The 21,197-nt window shown below is 41.5% G+C and overlaps 1 protein-coding gene across 6 annotated transcripts in view; it reads left to right on the top strand.

The window, feature by feature from the left end:
* The window catches only part of LOC120022860 (thyroid hormone receptor beta), a 147,626-nt gene that overhangs the window by 79,293 nt on the left and 47,136 nt on the right, over positions 1-21,197 (top strand). The gene's annotated exons all lie outside the window — the stretch shown is intronic.

Here is a 21,197-nt window from a genome sequence, read left to right as displayed (position 1 = left end):
ACACACACACACACACACACACACACACAGAGTGCCTCACAGCATGCCAGGGTCTCCTCAGCTCTGCCAATACAGAGAGGAAAGAGGAGACCACAGCAGTCAGCTTCACTTCAGCGCCTTTCCCCGGCCTCAGCTAAACAGCACACACACATGGTCAGAAATGGAATTAATGACTTAGCCCTTTTTATGGACGCAGTACATTTGATTCTAAGTTGTCTGAAGGTGAGCCAGTCAGTAGAGCTAACAGTGTGTCTGGCTTCAGACCAAGGTCTGTTATTTTGCTAAATGAACTCGGCATGTTCAGGTGTGAACCATGGGTTGGCTCTTTCATTCTTCATCTCTTCATAGGAGCATGTTTATCAGATACGTTGATAAACATACTATAAAATGGTTCAAGAGCAAGTTAGAATGGTGAAGGTCATGTCAGAACCCTTGCACGTGGAAGTGTTTCTTAGTGATAAGGTGTGGTTTAGTTTTAGGCAACTTTGTGTTTCTGACAGACTATGGAACAGTGATCACTGAGGTCCATAGCAAATACACCACTAGTTGAGTATTTATGAGGGTTATTTCTAAGTATGAGATCAATCAGAGTTGATTACATTGAAACGAGTGGGCTCAGAAATCAGTTGGACTAATTTCAGATCAATACCTGCTGATTTAAGACGATCAGACAAAGGAGTAAGCCAATCAAGATTCAGATCCCCCAATTACAGAATAAATGGAACCGAGTCAAAAGTGGTTTCCATGTGTTTGATACCGATCCATTTATTCCATTCCAGCCATCACAATGAGCCTGTCCTCCTATAGCTCCTCCCACCAGCCTCCTCTGGTGTGCGTGTGCCTAAATTAGTATCTGGTCTATGCTTTCTAAGAACCACATGGAGCCTGTTCAGGAACGGGGAAACATTACAGAACGCTCAGATAGAAATGTCTTCAACAAACATGAATGTAGAATAGGGAACAGGGACCATGCCAGCTCTAGTCATTACATTTCTACGTACATTTCTATCTGCAATGTACGTTTTGAAGTTTGAACTATTCATCTCACTGAGTAGAATACACCCCCTGGTGTGCTGGGTTAACACACACACACACACACACACACACACACACACACACACACACACACACACACACACACACACACACACACACACACACACTGGCTGGGTGGGTGGCTGGGTCAGGCAGTTCTCCTCAGTCTCTGAAAGATGAGACCTGCCCAGCCAACTTCCTTATTCAGACCTGGGCTGCTACCTAGAGAACATTAGACCTGGACTACTACCTAGAGAACATTAGACCTGGACTACTACCTAGAGAACATTAGACTTGGACTACTACCTAGTGAACATTAGACCTGGACTACTACCTAGAGAACATTAGACCTGGACTACTACCTAGAGAACATTAGACCTGGACTACTACCTAGAGAACATTAGACCTGGACTACTACCTAGAGAACATTAGACCTGGACTACTACCTAGAGAACATTAGACCTGGACTACTACCTAGAGAACATCAGACCTGGACTACTACATAGAGAACATCAGACCTGGACTACTACATAGAGAACATTAGACCTGGACTACTACCTAGAGAACATCAGACCTGGACTACTACATAGAGAACATTAGACCTGGACTACTACATAGAGAACATTAGACCTGGACTACTACATAGAGAACATTAGACCTGGACTACTACATAGAGAACATTAGACCTGGACTACTACATAGAGAACATTAGACCTGGACTACTACCTAGAGAACATTAGACCTGGACTACTACCTAGAGAACATTAGACCTGGACTACTACCTAGAGAACATTAGACCTGGACTACTACCCAGAGAACATTAGACCTGGACTACTACCTAGAGAACATTAGACTTGGACTACTACCTAGTGAACATTAGACCTGGACTACTACCTAGAGAACATTAGACCTGGACTACTACCTAGAGAACATTAGACCTGGACTACTACCTAGAGAACATTAGACCTGGACTACTACCTAGAGAACATCAGACCTGGACTACTACATAGAGAACATCAGACCTGGACTACTACATAGAGAACATCAGACCTGGACTACTACATAGAGAACATTAGACCTGGACTACTACATAGAGAACATCAGACCTGGACTACTACCTAGAGAACATTAGACCTGGACTACTACCTAGAGAACATCAGACCTGGACTACTACATAGAGAACATTAGACCTGGACTACTACCTAGAGAACATTAGACTTGGACTACTACCTAGTGAACATTAGACCTGGACTACTCACCAAATAGCACCCTGTTACCTGTAGTGCACTACTTTTGACCAGGGCCCATAGGGCCGTTACAGACACAGGTCTAGTCTAGGGAGTCTAGAAAAGGCGTCTCCAACTTCAAGAACCTGATTATTTTCAGAGATATTTAGGTATACCTGAGAGGAGTTGGTCATATTATTAAACATGAATGATCTCAAGATTTACCACTTTATTACCATTTAATTCACTTAGTATTTATCTCTAGGGAAATCTATCTCTAGGGAAATCTATCTCTATGATCTATCTCTAGGGAAATCTATCTCTATGATCTATCTCTAGGGAAATCTATCTCTGTGATCTTTCTCTAGGGAAACCTATCTCTATGATCTATCTCTAGGGAAATCTATATCTGTGATCTATCTCTAGGGAAATCTATCTCTAGGGAAATCTATCTCTGTGATCTATCTCTAGGGAAATCTATCTCTGTGATCTATCTCTAGGGAAATCTATATCTGTGATCTATCTCTAGGGAAATCTATCTCTGTGATCTATCTCTAGGGAAATCTATCTCTGGGGAAATCTATCTCTGTGATCTATCTCTAGGGAAATCTATCTCTGTGATCTATCTCTAGGGAAATCTATCTCTATGATTTATCTCTAGGGAAATCTATCTCTGTGGTCTATCTCTAGGGAAATCTATCTCTGTGATCTATCTCTAGGGAAATATATCTTTGTGATCTATCTCTAGGGAAATCTATCTCTGTGATCTATCTCTAGGGAAATCTATCTCTGGGGAAATCTATCTCTGTGATCTATCTCTAGGGAAATCTATCTCTGTGATCTATCTCTAGGGAAATCTATCTCTATGATTTATCTCTAGGGAAATCTCTCTGTGGTCTATCTCTAGGGAAATCTATCTCTGTGATCTATCTCTAGGGAAATATATCTTTGTGATCTATCTCTAGGGAAATCTATCTCTGTGATCTATCTCTAGGGAAATCTATCTCTGTGATCGGCAGTCTGCTGTAATTCTGTTAACCACAACTGGAACCTTCAAGTTGTGCTCTTTTGGAACACACAGCAGGGTTTCTCTCTGTACACTGCATGAGGCGATTGTAGTGTTTTGGTGACAGGCACACACACACACACACACACACACACACACACACACACACACACACACACACACACACACACATACAGTGTTTTCCCCTATTGGTTTAGCTTCATCTTAATGTAATATGATAAGGCTACCAAACAAAAAGTCCAATTATTTTGAATGAAAACAACATCTGGTGGCCTTTGTGTGTGTGTTTGTGTGCCTTTATTTTAGTATGTCAACGTTGCCGTGATGATGATCGAGGCCATATTAAATAACACTATTAAACCCGAGCTTGGAAAATGAACTATCAGAACAAAACAAGACTTCTGCTCGTTGTGAAATGTTTTGTGTGACTAAGCTCCAAGTCTGCTATCAAAAGGCCATCTTAGATAGGGGTACAACAGGCTGTTATGAAGGCACTGAGAATATGGTATGTTTATTTCATTCATTTCATGATGCATAATGACATTTTGCACTATTGACTAAATAATGACTCCGAAGGCCACAAACCTTAGATAACTATAGACCTAGCTACTTTGGTGCCATTTTTTGTAGTCAACTCTTTCTTTCTCTTGCTGGTGCTTTGAAATAGAATAAGTCTTGACTCACTAAATTTACTGCAGCTAACATCCACCTAGGGCACAATTTCTTCTGATTCAGCTAACTGTTCCCACCTCAGTCCCAGAACGATTTCATATTGGAAAAAGCTTTTACATACATAAAAATGCACAAAGTATTAATTTGTACAGATTACTTGGTTTTCCAAAGATTACATTTTTTATCCATTTGTGGGCAGTTATTCAGCACTGGTTTTGTAAGTTGTTCTGGCTAAGAGTGTCTGCCAAATAACAAAAATGTAATGCATTTTAAATGGACCATGTCTCTCACACTCACACTCACACGCAATTCAATTTAAGGGCTTTATTGTCATGGGAAACATATGTTAACATTGCTAAAGTAAGTGAAGTAGATAATATACAAAAGTGAAATAAACAATGAAAATGAACAGTAAACATTACACTCACAGATGTTCCTGTCACGTTCCTGACCTTATTTTCCTTTGTTTAGCTTTGTTTAGTTGGTCAGGACGTGAGCTGGGTGGGCAGTCTATGTTATGTGTTTCTATGTTTAGGTTCATTGGTAATTAGCCTTATATGGTTCTCAATCAGGGACAGGTGTTTGACGTTTCCTCTGATTGAGAACCATATAAAGGTAGGCTGTTCACACTGTTTGTTTGTGGGTGATTGTCTTCCGTGTTTGTGTATGTACCACACGGGACTGTTTCGTTTGTTTAGTCTGTTCCTGTTTGTGCGTTCTTCGTGTTATGTAAGTTCTCATGTCCAGGTCGGTCTACGTCGTTTTTGTTATTTTGTAATTTATTCAAGTGTGCTTCGTGTTCGTCTTGTTTGAATAAATTCATTATGTACTCCACAAAAGCTGCGTTTTGGTCCGATCCCTGCTCCTCCTCAGACGAGGAGGAGAACAATCGTTACAGTTCCTAAAGAACAAAGACATTACAAATGTCATTATGTCTATATACAGTGTTGTAACGGTGTACAAATGGTTAAAGAACAAAAGGGAAAATAAATAAGCATACATATGGGTTGTATTTACAATGGTGTTTGTTCTTCACTGGATGACCTTTTCTTGTGGCAACAGGTCACAAATCTTGCTGCTGTGGTGGCACACTGTGGTATTTCACCCAGTAGATATGGGAGTTAATCAAAATCGGGTTCGTTTTCAAATTCTTTGTGGATCTGTGTAATCTGAGGGAAATATGTGTCTCTAATATGGTCATACATTGGGCAGGAGGTTAGTAAGGTTAGCAGCTCAGTTTCCGCCTCATTTTGTGGACAGTGTGCACATAGCCTGTCTTCTCTTGAGAGCCAGGTCTGCCTTCGGCTGCCTTTCGCAATAGCAAGGCTATGCTCACTGAGTCTGTACATAGTCAAAGCTTTCCTTAAGATTGGGTCAGTCACAGTGGTCAGGTATTCTGCCACTGTGTACTCTCGGTTTAGGGCCAAATAGCATTCTAGTTTGCTCAGTTTTTTTGTTAATTCTTTCCAATCTGTCAAGTAATTATCTTTTTTTTTTCTCATGATTTGGTTGGGTCTAATTGTGTTGCTGTCCTGGGGCTCTGTGGGGTGTGTTTGGGTTTGTGAACAGAGCCCCAGGACCAGCTTGCTTAGGGGACTCTCTCTCTCTCAGCACTGTGCTTTGGTTGCTGAGATACGGGCAATGTTTATTTTTAGATATATTGGTAGCCTATCCAGAACATTTCAAAACCTTCAGTCAATCTCCAGAGATTTTATCCTGCTGCACACATTTCTAAATTAATAAATAAGTCAAATGGAAAACAGCACTGATCAGCAGTTTTTTATGGTATGATAACTAGATGTGTTTTATTTCTACTAAATGTCTTGTTAGGTCACAGTATTTAATAAACTTTAAAGTACTTTTTTAGGAGAGAGTGGTCTGCAGGCAGGCTGCGTGCAGTAGCTCAAGATGATTTGATTGACAGTTCTGGTCGCTTAGTGATGGATGTTAGTCCAGCTTCAGAAGCCTTATTCCTTTACAGACAAATAAAATGCCTGTTCATATCTCCTGAGAAGGTTTCCTGTTGGCATTTAAAAATCCGTAATGTAGCCTATCCTAACAGAGAGACAAACAAACATGCCGTAGCTGAGGCACTTTCACAGAGCCACATTCTGTTATGTCTGAAAAGGGTTAAAGGCTACCGGTAGCCTACAGTATTTTCATATTATGAGGCAAAAATGTAGGCTACCCCGTGCTCGCAAGACTGTCCCGAAGATACTGTACCTCTATCCCTGCAACACCCGTGCCATGAATAGGCTAGGATATTCTACATGCAACAGACCAAAGAATGAACACACATTTGCATCATTATCTAAGAGACAGAGCAGGCAGGCCAGCGCGAAGGAGAGGCCAGCGAGAGGGAGTAGAGAGGAGGGGTGGCAGGCCAGCGCGAGGGAGTAGAGAGGGGTGGAAGGCTAGCGCGAGGGAGTAGAGAGGAGGGGTGGAAGGCTAGCGCGAGGGAGAGGCCAGCGAGAGGGAGAGAGAGGAGGGGTGGAAGGCCAGCGCGAGGGAGAGGCCAGCGAGAGGGAGGGAGAGAGAGGAGGGGTGGAAGGCCAGCGCGAGGGAGAGAGAGGAGGGGTGGAAGGCCAGCGTCAGGGAAAGAGAGGAGGGGTGGAAGGCCAGCGCGAGGGAGAGCCCAGCGAGAGGGAGAGAGAGGAGGGCTGGAAGGCCAGCATGAGGGAGAGGCCAGCGAGAGGGAGAGAGAGGAGGGGTGGAAGGCCAGCGCGAGGGAGAGAGAGGAGGGGTGGAAGGCCAGCGTCAGGGACAGAGAGGAGGGGTGGAAGGCCAGCGTCAGGGACAGAGAGGAGGGGTGGAAGGCCAGCGCGAGGGAGAGGCCAGCGAGAGGGAGAGAGAGGAGGGGTGGAAGGCCAGCGCGAGGGAGAGAGAGGAGGGGTGGAAGGCCAGCGCGAGGGACAGAGAGGAGGGGTGGAAGGCCAGCGCGAGGGAGAGAGAGGAGGGGTGGCAGGCCAGCGCGAGGGACAGAGAGGAGGGGTGGCAGGCCAGTGTGAGGGACAGAGAGGATGGGTGGAAGGCCCGTAATCATCTGCGCAATCCACAAGGGCACGAAAGCCAAAACACACAGCACAGGTACTCACACGCACCAATGGACATTGTAACAATAATGGACAGCCCAATGGAAACTAAAGGGCACACTTATACAAGTACTAATCAGTGGGAATAAGGGACAGGTTTGCGCAATGAAAGTTCCGGAGGGATCCGTGACATGGGGATTAGCGGTTAGCTTGTTCTATGACCACGTTGGGTTTTCTTTTTCATACCAGACTTCAGAGTATTGCTTGTTTATGTTTTTTATTCTTCAACTTTTGGGTTATTTATTTGCTATTTTTGTGCAAATGTTTAATCGATCAGTTGTTATTGTAATCTGGCATCTATCCTTTTCCCACCTGACTTTATATGGCTAGGCCTAATATCATAAGAGGGGCAGCTGGTTGCTCGCTCACTTCTGTTACCTGGAATGTTACATCTTTAAATCACCCAGTGAAACGTAAAAGGGATATTTCTCATGTAAATCACCTTTCTTCAGGAGACACATCTCCGCACTTTCGACAACTCTCGTTTAAAAGGAGGGTGGAACGGTCAATCATAATTCCAACTAGAGGAGCAGCCATTTTAATTAGTAAAAACACAGCTAGGGAGTATTCTTTTTTCTCACCAGTTAATAATACCTTCTCACGTATAGACAACTTATTCATGTATAGACTACTTATTCCAAGACAATAGATTTCTGCCACTTGTCACGGAGTGTGATTACCAAGCTATAGTCATTTCGGATCATTCTCCTCTTACTATGAAACTACTTACACTACAAATACACAGTGGTGTAAAGTACTTAAGTAAAAATGCTTTGTAGTCCTACTTAAGTAGTTTTTTTTGTGTATCTGTACTTTACGATTTTTTTTATGGCAATTTGTACTTTTACTTCACTGCATTCCTAAATAAAATAATGTACGTTTTACTCCATACATTTTCCTTGACACCCAAAAGTACTCGTTACATTTTGACAGGAAAATGGTACAATTCACATACTTATCAAGAGAACATCCCTGGTCATCCCTACGGCCTCTAATCTGGCGGACTCACTACATTCGTGGCCAAAAGTTTTGAGAATGACACAAAAAAAATATTTCCACAAAGTTTGCTGCTTCAGTGTCTTTAGATATTTTTGTCAGATGTTACTATGGAATACTGAAGTATAGTTACAAGTATTTCATAAGTGTCAAAGGCTTTTATTGACAATTACATGAAGTTGATGCAAAGAGTCAATATTTGCAGTGTTGACCCTTCTTTTTCAAGACCTCTGCAATCTGCCCTGGCATGCTGTCAATTAACTTCTGGGCCACATCCTGACTGATGGCAGCCCATTCTTGCATAATCAATGCTTGGAGTTTGTCAGAATTTGTGGGTTTTTGTTTGTCCACCCGCCTCTTGAGGATTGACCACAAGTTCTCAATGGGATTAAGGTCTGGGGAGTTTCCTGGCCATGGACCCAAACTTTTGCCTTATGGCAAGGTGCTCCATCATGCTGGAAAAGGCATTGTTCGTCACCAAACTGTTCCTGGATGGTTGGGAGAAGTTCTCAGAGGATGTGTTGGTACCATTCTTTATTCATGGCTGTGTTCTTAGGAAAAATTGTGAGTGAGCCCACTCCCTTGGCTGAGAAGCAACCCCATACATGAATGGTCTCAGGATGCTTTACTGTTGGCATGACACAGGACTGATGGTAGTACTCACCTTGTCTTCTCCGGACAAGCTTTTTTACAGATGCCCCAAACAATCGGAAAGGGGGTTCATCAGAGAAAATGACTTTACCCCAGTCCTCAGCAGTCCAATCCCTGTACCTTTTTCAGAATATTAGTCTGTCCCTGAGGTTTTTCCTGGAGAGAAGTGGCTTCTTTGCTGCCCTTCTTGACACCGGGCCATCCTCCAAAAGTCTTTGCCTCACTGTGCATGCAGATGCACTCACACCTGCCTGCTGCCATTCCTGAGCAAGCTCTGTACTGGTGGTGCCCCGATCCCGCAGCTGAATCAACTTTAGGAGACGGTCCTGGCGCTTGCTGGACATTCTTGGGCGCCCTGAAGCCTTCTTCACAACAATTGAACCGCTCTTCTTGAAGTTCTTGATGATCCGATAAATGGTTGATTTAGGTGCAATCTTACTGGCAGCAATATCCTTGCCCGTGAAGCCCTTTTTGTGCAAAGCAATGATGACGGCACGTGTTTCCTTGCAGGTAACCATGGTTGACAGAGGAAGAACAATGATTCCAAGCACCACCCTACTTTTGAAGCTTCCAGTCTGTTATTCGAACTCAATCAGCATGACAGAGTGATCTCCAGCCTTGTCCTCGTCAACACTCACACCTGTGTTAACGAGAGAATCACTGACATGATGTGTTGTGCTGAAATACAGTGTAAATGTTTTTTGGGAATTCAGTTCATTTGCATGGCAAAGAGGGACTTTGCAATTAATTGCAATTCATCTGATCACTCTTCATAACATTCTGGAGTATATGCAAATTGCCATCATACAAACTGAGACAGCAGACATTCTCAAAACATTTGGCCATGACTGTAGAGAACTAAACACAAATGATTAGTTTGTAAATTATGTCTGAGTGTTGGAGTGTGCCCCTGGCTATCCGTAAAAGTAAATTAAAAAAACATTCCCACAATTGTGTCATCTGGTTTCCTTCATATAAGGAAGTTAAAAAGATGTATACTTTTACTTTTGATACTGAAGTACATGTTTAGCAATTCCATTTACTTTTGAACATTTAAAACCAAATACATTTAAAACCAAATAGTTTTAGACTTTTACTCAAGCACACCAAGACAGTCTCCCCCTCAGGAGACTGAAAAGATTTGGCATGCGTCCTCAGATCCTCAAAAGGTTCTACAGCTGCACCATTGAGAGCATCCTGACAGGTTGCATCACTGCCTGGTATGGCAACTGCTCGGCCACAGACCGCAAGGCACTACAGAGGGTAGTGCGTACAGCCCAGTACATCACTGGGGCCAAGCTTCCTGCCATCCAGGACCTCTATACCAGGCAGTGTCAGAGGAAGGCCCTAAAAATTGTCAAAGACTCCAGGCACCCTAGTCATAGACTGTTCTCTCTGCTACCGCACGGCAAGCGGTACTGGAGCGCCAAATCTAGGTCCAAGAGGCTTCTAAACGGCTTCTACCCCCAAGCCATAAGACTCCTGAACATCTAATCAAATGGCTACCCAGACTATTTGCCTCCCCCTTCTATGCAGCTGCTACTCTCTATTATTATCTATGCATGGTAGGGTTGCAAAGGGTCGGAAACTTTCCGGTAAATTTCAGGAATTTTTCAGAAAATTTTCCATGGGAAATTAAGCCCTGGAATTTGGGGAATATGGCTTAAATTAATCACAAAAGTTAGCTTATAACAGTGAACCTTTTTTGTGGGATACACACTACTACACTGTCTGAGCCAAGGACTACATGCTTTCTGGTAAGTGTTGATTACAATACTGTGTGGGGTGAATAGATTTTATATGACATACATGATTTTTTGTTAACTAGTAAATAGTAGCCTACAGCAAAGTGTGTTTAAATCATTTCTATCTTGTTAACAATTTCTGCTAGTTAGTTTTTGCTACCATGTGGGTTTTAGCTTGCTTGAGCCTGCTAACTGAGGAATGTTATTTCAGCTGTTTCCATACATGTTTAATTTTAACTTCTTATGGCTGCAGGGGCAGTATTGAGTAGCTTGGATGAAAGGTGCCCAGAGGTGCCCATAGTAAACTGCCTGCTCCTCAGTCCCAGTTGCTAATATATGCATATTATTATTAGTTGTAGTGGATAGAAAACACTCTGAAGTTTCTAAAACTGTTTGATTGATGTCTGTGAGTATAACAGAACTCATATGGCAGGCAAAAACCTGAGAAAAAATCCCAGCAGGAAGTGGGAATTCTGAGGTTGGTCGATTTTCAACCAAGCCCCTATTGAATACACAGTGGGATATGGATGAGTTTGCACTTCCTACGGCTTCCACTAGATGTCAACAGTCTGTAGAACCTTGTCTGATGCCTCTACTGTGAAGTGGGGCCGAAGGAGACAGGAATTAGTCAGGTCTATCATGACCTGACCATGCGCGTTCACATGAGAGGGAGCTCTGTTCCATCGCACATCTGAAGTCAATGTAATTCTCCGGTTGGTCTATCATGACCTGACCATGCTCTGACCATGCACGTTCACACGAGAGGGAGCTCTGTTCCATCGCACATCTGAAGTCAATGTAATTCTCGGGTTGGAACGTTGCATTAAGGAGATGTTTATCTAAAGTTCCATGTATAATACTTGTATCTTTTATCAATGTTTATTATGAGTATTTCTGTAAATTGATGTGGCTCTCTGCAAAATCACCGGATGTTTTGGAGGCAAAACATTACTGAACATAACGCGCCAATGTAAACTAAGATTTTTGGATATAAATATGAACTTTATCGAACAAAACATACATGTATTGTGTAACATGAAGTCCTATGAGTGTCATCTGATGAAGATCATCAAAGGTTAGTGATTCATTTTATCTCTATTTCTGCTTTTTGTGACTCCTCTCTTTGACTGGAAAAATGGCTGTGTTTTTCTGTGACTAGGTACTGACCTAACATAATCAGATGGTGTGCTTTCGTCGTAAAGCCTTTTTGAAATCGGACACTGTGGTGGGATTAAAAACAAGTTTGTCTTTACAATGGTGTAAAATACTTGTATGTTTGAGAAATTTTAATTATGAGATTTCTGTTGTTTGAATTTGGCGCCCTGCACTTTCACTGGCTGTTGTCAAGTCGATCCCATTAACGGGATTTCAGCCGTAAGAAGTACAAACTATAGTTTTGGCAAGTCGGTTAGGACATCTACTTTGTGCATGACACAAGTAATCTTTCCAACAATTGTTTACAGACAGATTATTTCATTTATAATTCACTGTATCACAATTCCAGTGGGTCAGAAGTTTACATACACTAAGTTGACTGTGCCTTTAAACAATTTAAAGGAAATGCTACCAAATACTAATTGAGTGTAAACTTCTGACCCACTGGGAATGTGATGAAAGAAATAAAAGCTGAAATAAATCATTCTCTCTACTATTATTCTGACATTTCACATTCTTAAAATAACGTGGTGATCCTAAATGACCTAAGACAGGGAATTTTTACTAGGATTAAATGTCAGGAATTGTGAAACTGAGTTTAAATGTATTTGGCTAAGGTGTATGTAATCTTCCGACTTCAACTGTAGCTCCGCTATTGTTATTTACTGCTGCATTTTAATTATTTTTTATTCTTATCTCTTACTTTTTTAAGGTATTTTCTTTAAACTGCGTTGTTGGTTAAGGGCTTGTAAGTAAGCATTTCACTGTAAGATCTACACCTGTTGTATTCGGTACATGTGACAAATAAAATTTGATTTGATTTGAAGTAGTATTTTAATGGGTGACTTTTACTTTTACTTGAGTCATTTTCTATTAATGTATCTTTAGTTTTACTCAAGTATAACAATTGAGTACTTTTTCCACCACTGCAAATACACAGCCTAATTATCGCCCTTGGCGGCTTAACTCACTACTGCTATCAGAAGAAACCTTTGTTGCTTTTATATAATCTCAAATTGAGCTATTTCTCCAGCTTAATCAAACCCCTGGAATGTCTCCTACAGCAGTATGGGAATCCTTGAAGGCTTATCTAAGGGGCCAAATCGTTTCGTACAGCGCAAGATTAAGGAAATGCAATGAGATAACTGACGAGCTGGATAACAAATGTATTGATCATTTAGTGGTCAATTCATGCTTTCATAACTTTTACTCATGTCACGACTTCTACTGAATTCTCCTTGTTCGGGCGGTGCTCGGCGGTCGATGTCGCCGGTCTTCTAGCCATCACCGATCCATTTTTCATTTTCCATTTGTCTTGTCTTGTTTTCCCACACACCTGGTTCTCATTTCCCTCATTATGTGTTGTGTATTTAACCCTATGTTTCCCCCATGTTTTTGTGTGGTATTGTTTATTCTGTTTATTGTTATGCGCACGTTAGTCTGTTGCGCTGGGTTATGTTAACCTGAATTGTTATTTTTTGTTTAATTTGCCGTGTGCTTTTGGTTCGCCTAAATAAAAGGCTCCGTTGGCTACCCAATATCTTCTCTCCTGCACCTGATTCTCTTACAGCCATTTACGCATACCTGACAACTCACAATTATACACTTCAGAATCTGCTGGTAATGCTACCTTACTCGACACCTTCTTTGAGAACTTAGATATTCCTACAGTTGAACCCGAGATAGCGTCTGAATTAGAATAACACTTCTTTGTAGAAGAGATTGTGTTGGCAATTAAATCTATACAGTGTAGTAAAACCCTTGGACCCGACAGATTTCCGAGCAATTTCTTTAAAAAATTCTCAGATCAACTCTCTCCTCTCTTTCTTTCCGTATTTGAGGAATCATTCTCCTCAAACTCTTTACCCTCAACAATGAGACAAGCATGTATTTAAATTATTCTGAAAATGGGGGGGAAAAATCTTGAATGTGGTTCATATATGCCAATTTCTTTGAAAACTCTGTTTATTAAGTTTTACACACACAGACAAGACAAAGCAATATAAATAATATACTCAACTAGAAAAAATACAAATAATACATATAAAAAAAATAACTTTAAAGATACCATACTTTAGACAAGTTAAACACACCAGGCAGAAGGCTACAAAAGGTTAAAGGGCAATCTATAGTATAGGGACAGAGCAAACACCTCACCATTGTTCCTGTAAACAGTCAAGGGATGGGGTGGAGAAATGCAACCACTCACAGACAGTCAAGGCCACAGACCGACCATCCACTGGACCAAAAATAAAAAGTTACAATGCTTTAAAATAAAAAATGAATAATAATAATTTTATGTAGGCGTGAACAGAATTAAAAAATAAAAATAACTGGGAAAAACAAGCTCACACCTTAGTCTCTGCCCGGGCAGGATGAACAAGGCATCCACAGGTCACAATCAATAAGCACATCAACCTTAATGCCCCCCACCCCCACCCCAGAAAAAAACACAGAGAAATGCTCATCCAACCCCTAAGTCACAGGGGGGTCAAATACAGACTTATTTTGGTTTTAATAGGAATGCCATCAGAGGATGGACTGTTTAAAGTAAGACCGGAATGGAGCCCAAGCCTCATTAAACAGTTTGGGGTTCCCACGTGAATTGAATTTAATTTTTTCTAGTTTCAGAGAGCACAACACATCTCTCACCCAATATTTATAAGATGGGGGAGCTGCCATCTTCCAGTTCTGTAGTATTAGCCGTCTAGCTAAAAGAGTTGTATAAGCAACAGTGTCCGACTGGATTCTTGACAGGGGGGTACCTATGGGCAGTACTCCAAAAAGGGCTGTAAGGGGAGAGGGATCTATAACAGTGTTATATATATCAGAGAAACATTTAAATATTAATTCCCAGAAACCTGACAGTTTATGACAGCCCCAGAACATATGCAACAGTGTGGCTGGTTCAATTTTACATCTGACACAGGTAGGATCAAAATCAGAGAATATTCTTCCAAGTCTGGCCCCAGACCAGTGGATACGGTGAACCACCTTGAATTGAATGAGGCTGTGTCTAGTGCTAAAAGAGGACGAATGCACCCTGCGCAGCACAGATTCCCAGGTGTCTTCCCCAAGTTCCTCCCCCAAATCCTTTTCCCATCGAGTCTTTAAGGGCACCAAAGAAGGGTTCTGTAAGTCATGAATGATTGCATATACATCTGAAATTGCGCCCCTAGGAAGCTTGTTCAGCTCCAGGATGCTCTCTATAGCTGTATTCGCAGGCCTATGGGGAAATTCAGGTGTGTTAGCTCTGACAAAGTTCCTAGTCTGGAGATAGCGGAAAAAGTGGGATTGGGGGAGGTTGAACCTTTCCTGTAGCTGAGCAAAAGAGGCAAATGTATCATCAAAGAATAATTGGGCTAGTGAGGAGAGGCCTAGTGAGTGCCAGATGCCAAAAGCCCCATCATTCAAAGATGGAGGAAATAAAATGTTCTGATTGATTGGGCCTGATAGAGAAAAGCCTCGGAGGCCAAAGGCTAAACGGAACTGATTCCAAATTTTAAGAGACTGCTTTACAATTGGGTTGACACACCTTTTGCCTAGGGACACTGGGAGAGACGAGCACAACACAGAAGAAAGTGCAGCAGGTTTACACGATTCAGACTCCATCTGGACCCAGATTGGTCTAGGGCCAGTAGGATCAGTCTGCAGCCAGTACAGAAGGGCTCTGAAATTTGCAGCCCAATAGTATGTCTGAAAATTTGGTAGAGCTAAACCCCCCAATGACTTAGGCTTCTGTAAATGTTTTCTACCAATCCGTGGTACCTTGCCATCCCAAATAAAATGCATGAATGTTTGATCCAGTGAAATAAAAAAAGATTTTGGAATAAAAATGGGTAAACATTGAAATAAATATAGAAATTTGGGCAACACACTCATTTTAATGACATTAATCCTTCCGATAAGAGAAAGAGGTAGCGCATTCCAAAAAGTAAAAGATTGTTTCAAACTGTCTGCTAGAGCAACCAAGTTTTCCTGAAACAGATTTGAATATTTCCTTGTCACTTTAACTCCCAAGTAGGTGAATTGATCCCGGACAATCCTAAACTGAGAACTTGTAAAAGAGCACTTTAAAGCAGCCTTGTTTACAGGAAAAAGCTCACTCTTGCCTAGATTCAGCTTGTACCCTGAGATTGATCCAAACCTTTTAAGAACAGATAAGGCGCGTGGCAATGAGGTATCAGGGTTAGAGATAAACAAAAGGAGGTCATCCGCATATAGCGAGACTTTCTGCTCTGAGCCCGTCCTGCTTATTCCTTGAATGGCATCATTAGAGCGTAGTGCAATGGCGAGAGGTTCGATTGCCAAAGCAAACAACAAGGGGGAGAGTGGACAGCCCTGTCTGGATCCGCGGTGCAAGGGAAAATAGTCAGAGGACAAGTTGTTAGTCCGTACCGAAGCCATGGGGGAAAAATAAAGAATCTTTATCCACGCAATGAATTTGGGGCCAAAGCCAAATCTATAAAGGGTAGCTGTTAGGTAATCCCACTCAACGCGGTCAAACGCTTTTTCTGCATCAAGTGAGACCACCACCTCTGGGTCCTCCGACGCTGGGGAGTACAGTATATTCATAAGGCGCCTAATATTGAAAAACAAATGCCTATTTCTCACAAAGCCAGTCTGGTCAGAGTGTATTACTTGATGCAGCGAGCCTTCCATACGGATGGCTAAAAGCTTGGCTAGGATTTTGTAATCACAGTTTAAAAGCGAGATTGGGCGATAGGATCCACATTCCAGGGGGTCTTTGTTTTTCTTTAATAGTAATGAAATTGAAGCCTGATAAAGACTAGGCGGTAGCTTTGAGGTATTAAGGCACTCTGCAAATAGTCGAGACAAGAATGGGCAAAGCAGACCAGAAAACGTCCTGTAAAATTCGGTTGGAAAACCATCCGGACCCGGTGATTTACCACTTTTCATTGCGGACACTGCTGTTGCAATCTCCTCAGGTGTAAATTCTTCTTCTAGACAGTCATGGGTGTCTGTATCAATTGAAGGCATATTCAGGCCATTAAAGAAGGAATCAATCAGCAAAGGGTCTTGAGGGGATTCAGAGGTGTATAGCGCAGAGTAAAATTGTTTGAATTGATCATTGATCTCTTTATGTATAACTGTGGTGGCACCAGACGGGGTCCTTATTTGTGGGATTAAACGTGAGGCCTCAGATTTACGGATCTGATGTGCAAGGAGTTTACTGGCCTTGTCGCCTTGTTCATACACTCTGTACCGAGCTCGCAAGAGTAACTGTTCAGCTTGCCTGGTAGAAAGCTCATCAAATTCAGATTGGAGTAGTTGGCGCTCTTTATGCAGATCAGAGGAAGGAACCGTAGCATACTTCTCATCCAATGTGGCTATGGATTCGCTCAGGTCCCGAAGTCGCTGAGAGCGAACTCTGTTTTGGTTGGCTGTATAAGAAATAATTTGGCCACGTAGGTATGCTTTGAGAGACTCCCATATGGTAGAGCAGGACATACCTGGTGTTGAATTAGTTTCTAGGAATAAGGTGATTTCAGAAGAAATGAAATTGACAAACTCCTTATCTGAGAGTAAAATGGGGTTAAGACGCCATTGATAACACATAGGAGGTCGCTGGGGAAACTCTAGTTCAAGCACTAATGGTGAATGGTCAGAAATAACAATACTCTTGTAAGTACACTGCCGAAGGTTAGGCAGAAGTTTTTTGTCCAAAAAGAAGTAATCAATCCGGGAGTATGTTTGATGAACATGAGAATAAAAGGAATACTGTCTATCTGTAGGATGTAGGAAACGCCAGGCCTCAAACATGGCATATTTCTGAAGAAAGGCTTGAATAAGTAGGGCACATTTAGATGGGCCTGTAGTTGTTCGTGAGGACTTGTCAAGAACTGGGGACATTTTGCAGTTGAAATCCCCCCCTAAAATCAACAAATGAGAATCTAAATTGGGTATAGCAGACAAAAAGGAAGAAATGAAACTTGTGTCATCCCAATTGGGAGCATAAACACTAGCCAAAACAAGAGGGGTAGAAAACAGTTTACCGGTTACTATGACGTATCGTCCCTTAGGATCAGCGATAACCTCAGAAGCTACAAAGGGAGTGGCTTTATCAACCAAAATGGCAGCCCCTCTTGATTTACTATGAAAGTTAGAGTGGAACACTTGACCAACCCAGTCCCTACGCATCCTAAAGTGCTCACCAGTCCTCAAGTGAGTCTCTTGTAGAAATGCAACATTTGCATTCAAACCCTTTAAGTGTGTCAACACCCTCTTACGCTTCACTGGGTTATTAACCCCTTTGATGTTCCACGAAATGTACTTGATCGCATTGTTTCGGCCCCTCTGGGCATTCCCGTTATACAACCCTGTCATTAGAGCATAGAATGGAAAAGCAATGAGCGCCCAAAAACCCCAGAATAACTTGTCTCAGAGTAATAATGTACGGTGGTAGATGTTTGGAAAAAGTACAGAAAAAAAAACAAAAAAGACAGAATGACAACATTAGAACTGAACAATTCAACCCCTCCCCCCATCCCAGACAATACCTCCCCAAACGAGGTACAAGCCTAAATAGAACATGTTCTCTTCGCACAGTATGTCTGTGAGAGTGCGGTCTTAAACCTAAACCCACAGTCCCGCTCTTTAAAGTCGCGTTTTGTTAGTGGATCAAACAGCAAAAAGAGATAATCATTTTTTAAATAAAAAAAAATAAAAGTGAATCCCTTGTGCAGACGAAATTACAAAAGCACCACTTGCAGATGTATATAATTATATTCCCAGTCTTATAACAGGCATTTGAGAGAGAAAATAAATAAAATAAATAAAATGTATAAAGGCTCTCAGCCGAAAACCTAATTTGAAGTAAGGAAATCGTAGTAAGACAGCTTACAACCAAGACCAAAAAACTACGTGTGCGCAACGTTGAACGCTTGCTGGGCATAAATGACGCTCAGAACTTTTAAAATTTAAGTGAAGACCCCAAAAAACGTGTCGCCTCGGGAAGCATTTTACTGGGTCAATGCAAACGGATGCAGTAAGCAAATAACCAAGAATATTTTGAGTCACTGAGACACTATGTAAACAAACTGAATAGGTGAGCAAGACAGCCTAGAAAACACAGGAGTATAGTAAAACCTCAATACAATGAAATTAAAATGACTGAATGCTTGTAAGGCAAGCACACTAGATGATCAAAACATTAGATCACATCAAATAAGCCTGAATGGGTTCGCCAACTCCCCAACTATACAAAATTAGCATGTTGTAGCTAAACATAATTGTACCACAGGTGGGTTACTTACTATCCACAGTTCGCAAGAAACAGTTGCTGAACTATGAGCAAGTTCAAGACTTCTTGATGTGACGTTGAATGTGAGAGAGAGCCTCATCCGGAGATTCAAATGTGTAGTCTTTACCATCATGAGATAGCCATAAACGGGCCGGGAATCGCAGTCCGTACTTCACACCTGGATGGTCCCGAAGTAGTCGTTTGGCCTGTCCGAAAGCTGCGCGCTGCCTGGAAACAGTGGGGGAGTAGTCCTGGTAGATGGAGAAGCTCTGTCCTTGAAAGCTCAGAGTGGTATTGCGTATATGCCAATTTCTTTACTGAATTGTGATAGCCTGCCGTTTTGAGTCAGTCCTTCCCTCCATTATCTCTACGATTCACACTGGTTTCATTAAAAGAAATCGTCATTCTTTTTTCAACATCAGACGTCTTTATAATACACTTTACAATCCCTCTTCATCTGACACTCCAGAGATATTGTTACACTTGATGCTGAGAAGGCGTTTTATCGGGTGGAGTGGGATTATCTATTTTACTCTCAAACAATTTGGAGTCGGTCCCAATTTTATGTCCTGGATCAAAGTCCTTTACTCCTCCCCTATGGCTGCAGTGCGCACAAATAATAACCTTTCATCCTATTTCCAACTTCAACGTGGCACAAGAAAGGGTTGTCCTCTATCTGCTCAGCTGTTTGCCATCGCAATTGAGCCTTTAGCCATAGCAATATGTAATAACACCACTATCAAAGGTATTCGAAGAGGGGGCTTAGAGCATAAAGTCTCACTCTATGCGGATGACATGCTATTATATATGTCTGACCCTTTAACTGGTCTTCCAGGTTCTACTAAAGACATTTGGTAAAATATCCGGGTATAAGGTTCATCTACAAAAAAAGAGAATTGATGCCTATTAATCCTTCTGCCATACATACTTCTTTTAGTCATTTGACTACACAGAAATATAAATATTTGGGAATTTGGGTCACACAATTTCAAAGATCTCTATAATGCCAACAGGATCTTGAACGCTGGGATTTACTTTCTCTTTCTTTGGGCATTAGAATTAACACTGTTAAAATGAATGTATTACCTAAGTTTGTATACTTATTTCAATGTATTCTTATCTTTCTGACAATCTTTTTATCTTCATACTCTAGTCACATCCCATCACGCACACCTAGCTCCCTTCTCGGTTCTATTTTTATAGTGAACCCTTATTTCAAAGGTGTTATAAGCTTGATCTATACGTTATTAAACTCACACAATCTGGATTCCCTGAATTCTCTTAAAATAATCAATGGGAAGAGGATTTAGGCGAACAACTTTCAGACGAAACTTGGCAGAGTATGCTTCAGAGAATACATTGTTCATATATATGGCTAAGACATGGTCAAAGGCATTGTTCAAAGGCAAAATTATCCAAGATTAAACCAGAAATAGATTCCACTTCTGACTGATGTAAGCATTCTCCTGCTACTTTATTACACATGTTTTGGACATGCCCAAAATTGACAGATTTCTGGATATCATTTTTTGAGACTTTTTCTAAGTTACTGGAGAGACCTATAAAACCTTCTGCCTTCATTGCATTACTGGGAGTGGCACCACAGGAGGCCCCTCTAAACAGTTCTATAGAGTGGCACCACAGGAGGCCCCTCTAAACAGTTCTATGGAGTGGCACCACAGGAGGCCCCTCTAAACAGTTCTATGGGCAACAGGCTGGCATGTACTACTCTTCTAGCTAGACGTCTTCTACTATTTAAGTGGAAGGATCGGTTTCCTCATACTTTTAACCATTGGATAAAGAAAGTTATGCAACATCTCAAGCTAGAGAAAATACGCTACTCCGTTAGGGGATCTGCAATTACATTTTATAATATCTGGAAACCTTTCCTATCCTTTGTAGAAGACATGGATTTCACAACTCCATAAACCAACCCAAATGAGAATTTGTATCATTATTTCTATAAAAATGTTTTAGGAGGTAGATCAGCTTTAATATTGCAGGTAGATTGTAGCGTCCATCTGGGTAATTGTCTGCATCACTTCCAATCCCCCAAATATATATATATGTACACTACCGTTCAAAAGTTTGGGGTCACTTAGAAATGTCCTTGTTTTTGAAAGAAAAGCACATTTTTTGTCCATTAAAATAACATCAAATTGATCAGAAATACAGTGTAGATATTGTTAATGTTGTAAATGACTATTGTAGCTGGAAACGGCAGATTTTTAATGGAATATCTACATAGGCATACAGAGGCCCATTATCAGCAACCATCACTCCTGTGTTCCAATGGTACGTTGTGTTAGCTAATCCAAGTTTATAATTTTAAAT

This window comes from Salvelinus namaycush, chromosome 27 (genome assembly GCF_016432855.1).
Source record: "Salvelinus namaycush isolate Seneca chromosome 27, SaNama_1.0, whole genome shotgun sequence".
Lineage (NCBI taxonomy): Eukaryota > Metazoa > Chordata > Actinopteri > Salmoniformes > Salmonidae > Salvelinus > Salvelinus namaycush.
The sequence above is the reverse complement of the archived record's forward strand: the minus strand, read 5'-3'. Positions and strand labels throughout refer to the sequence as shown.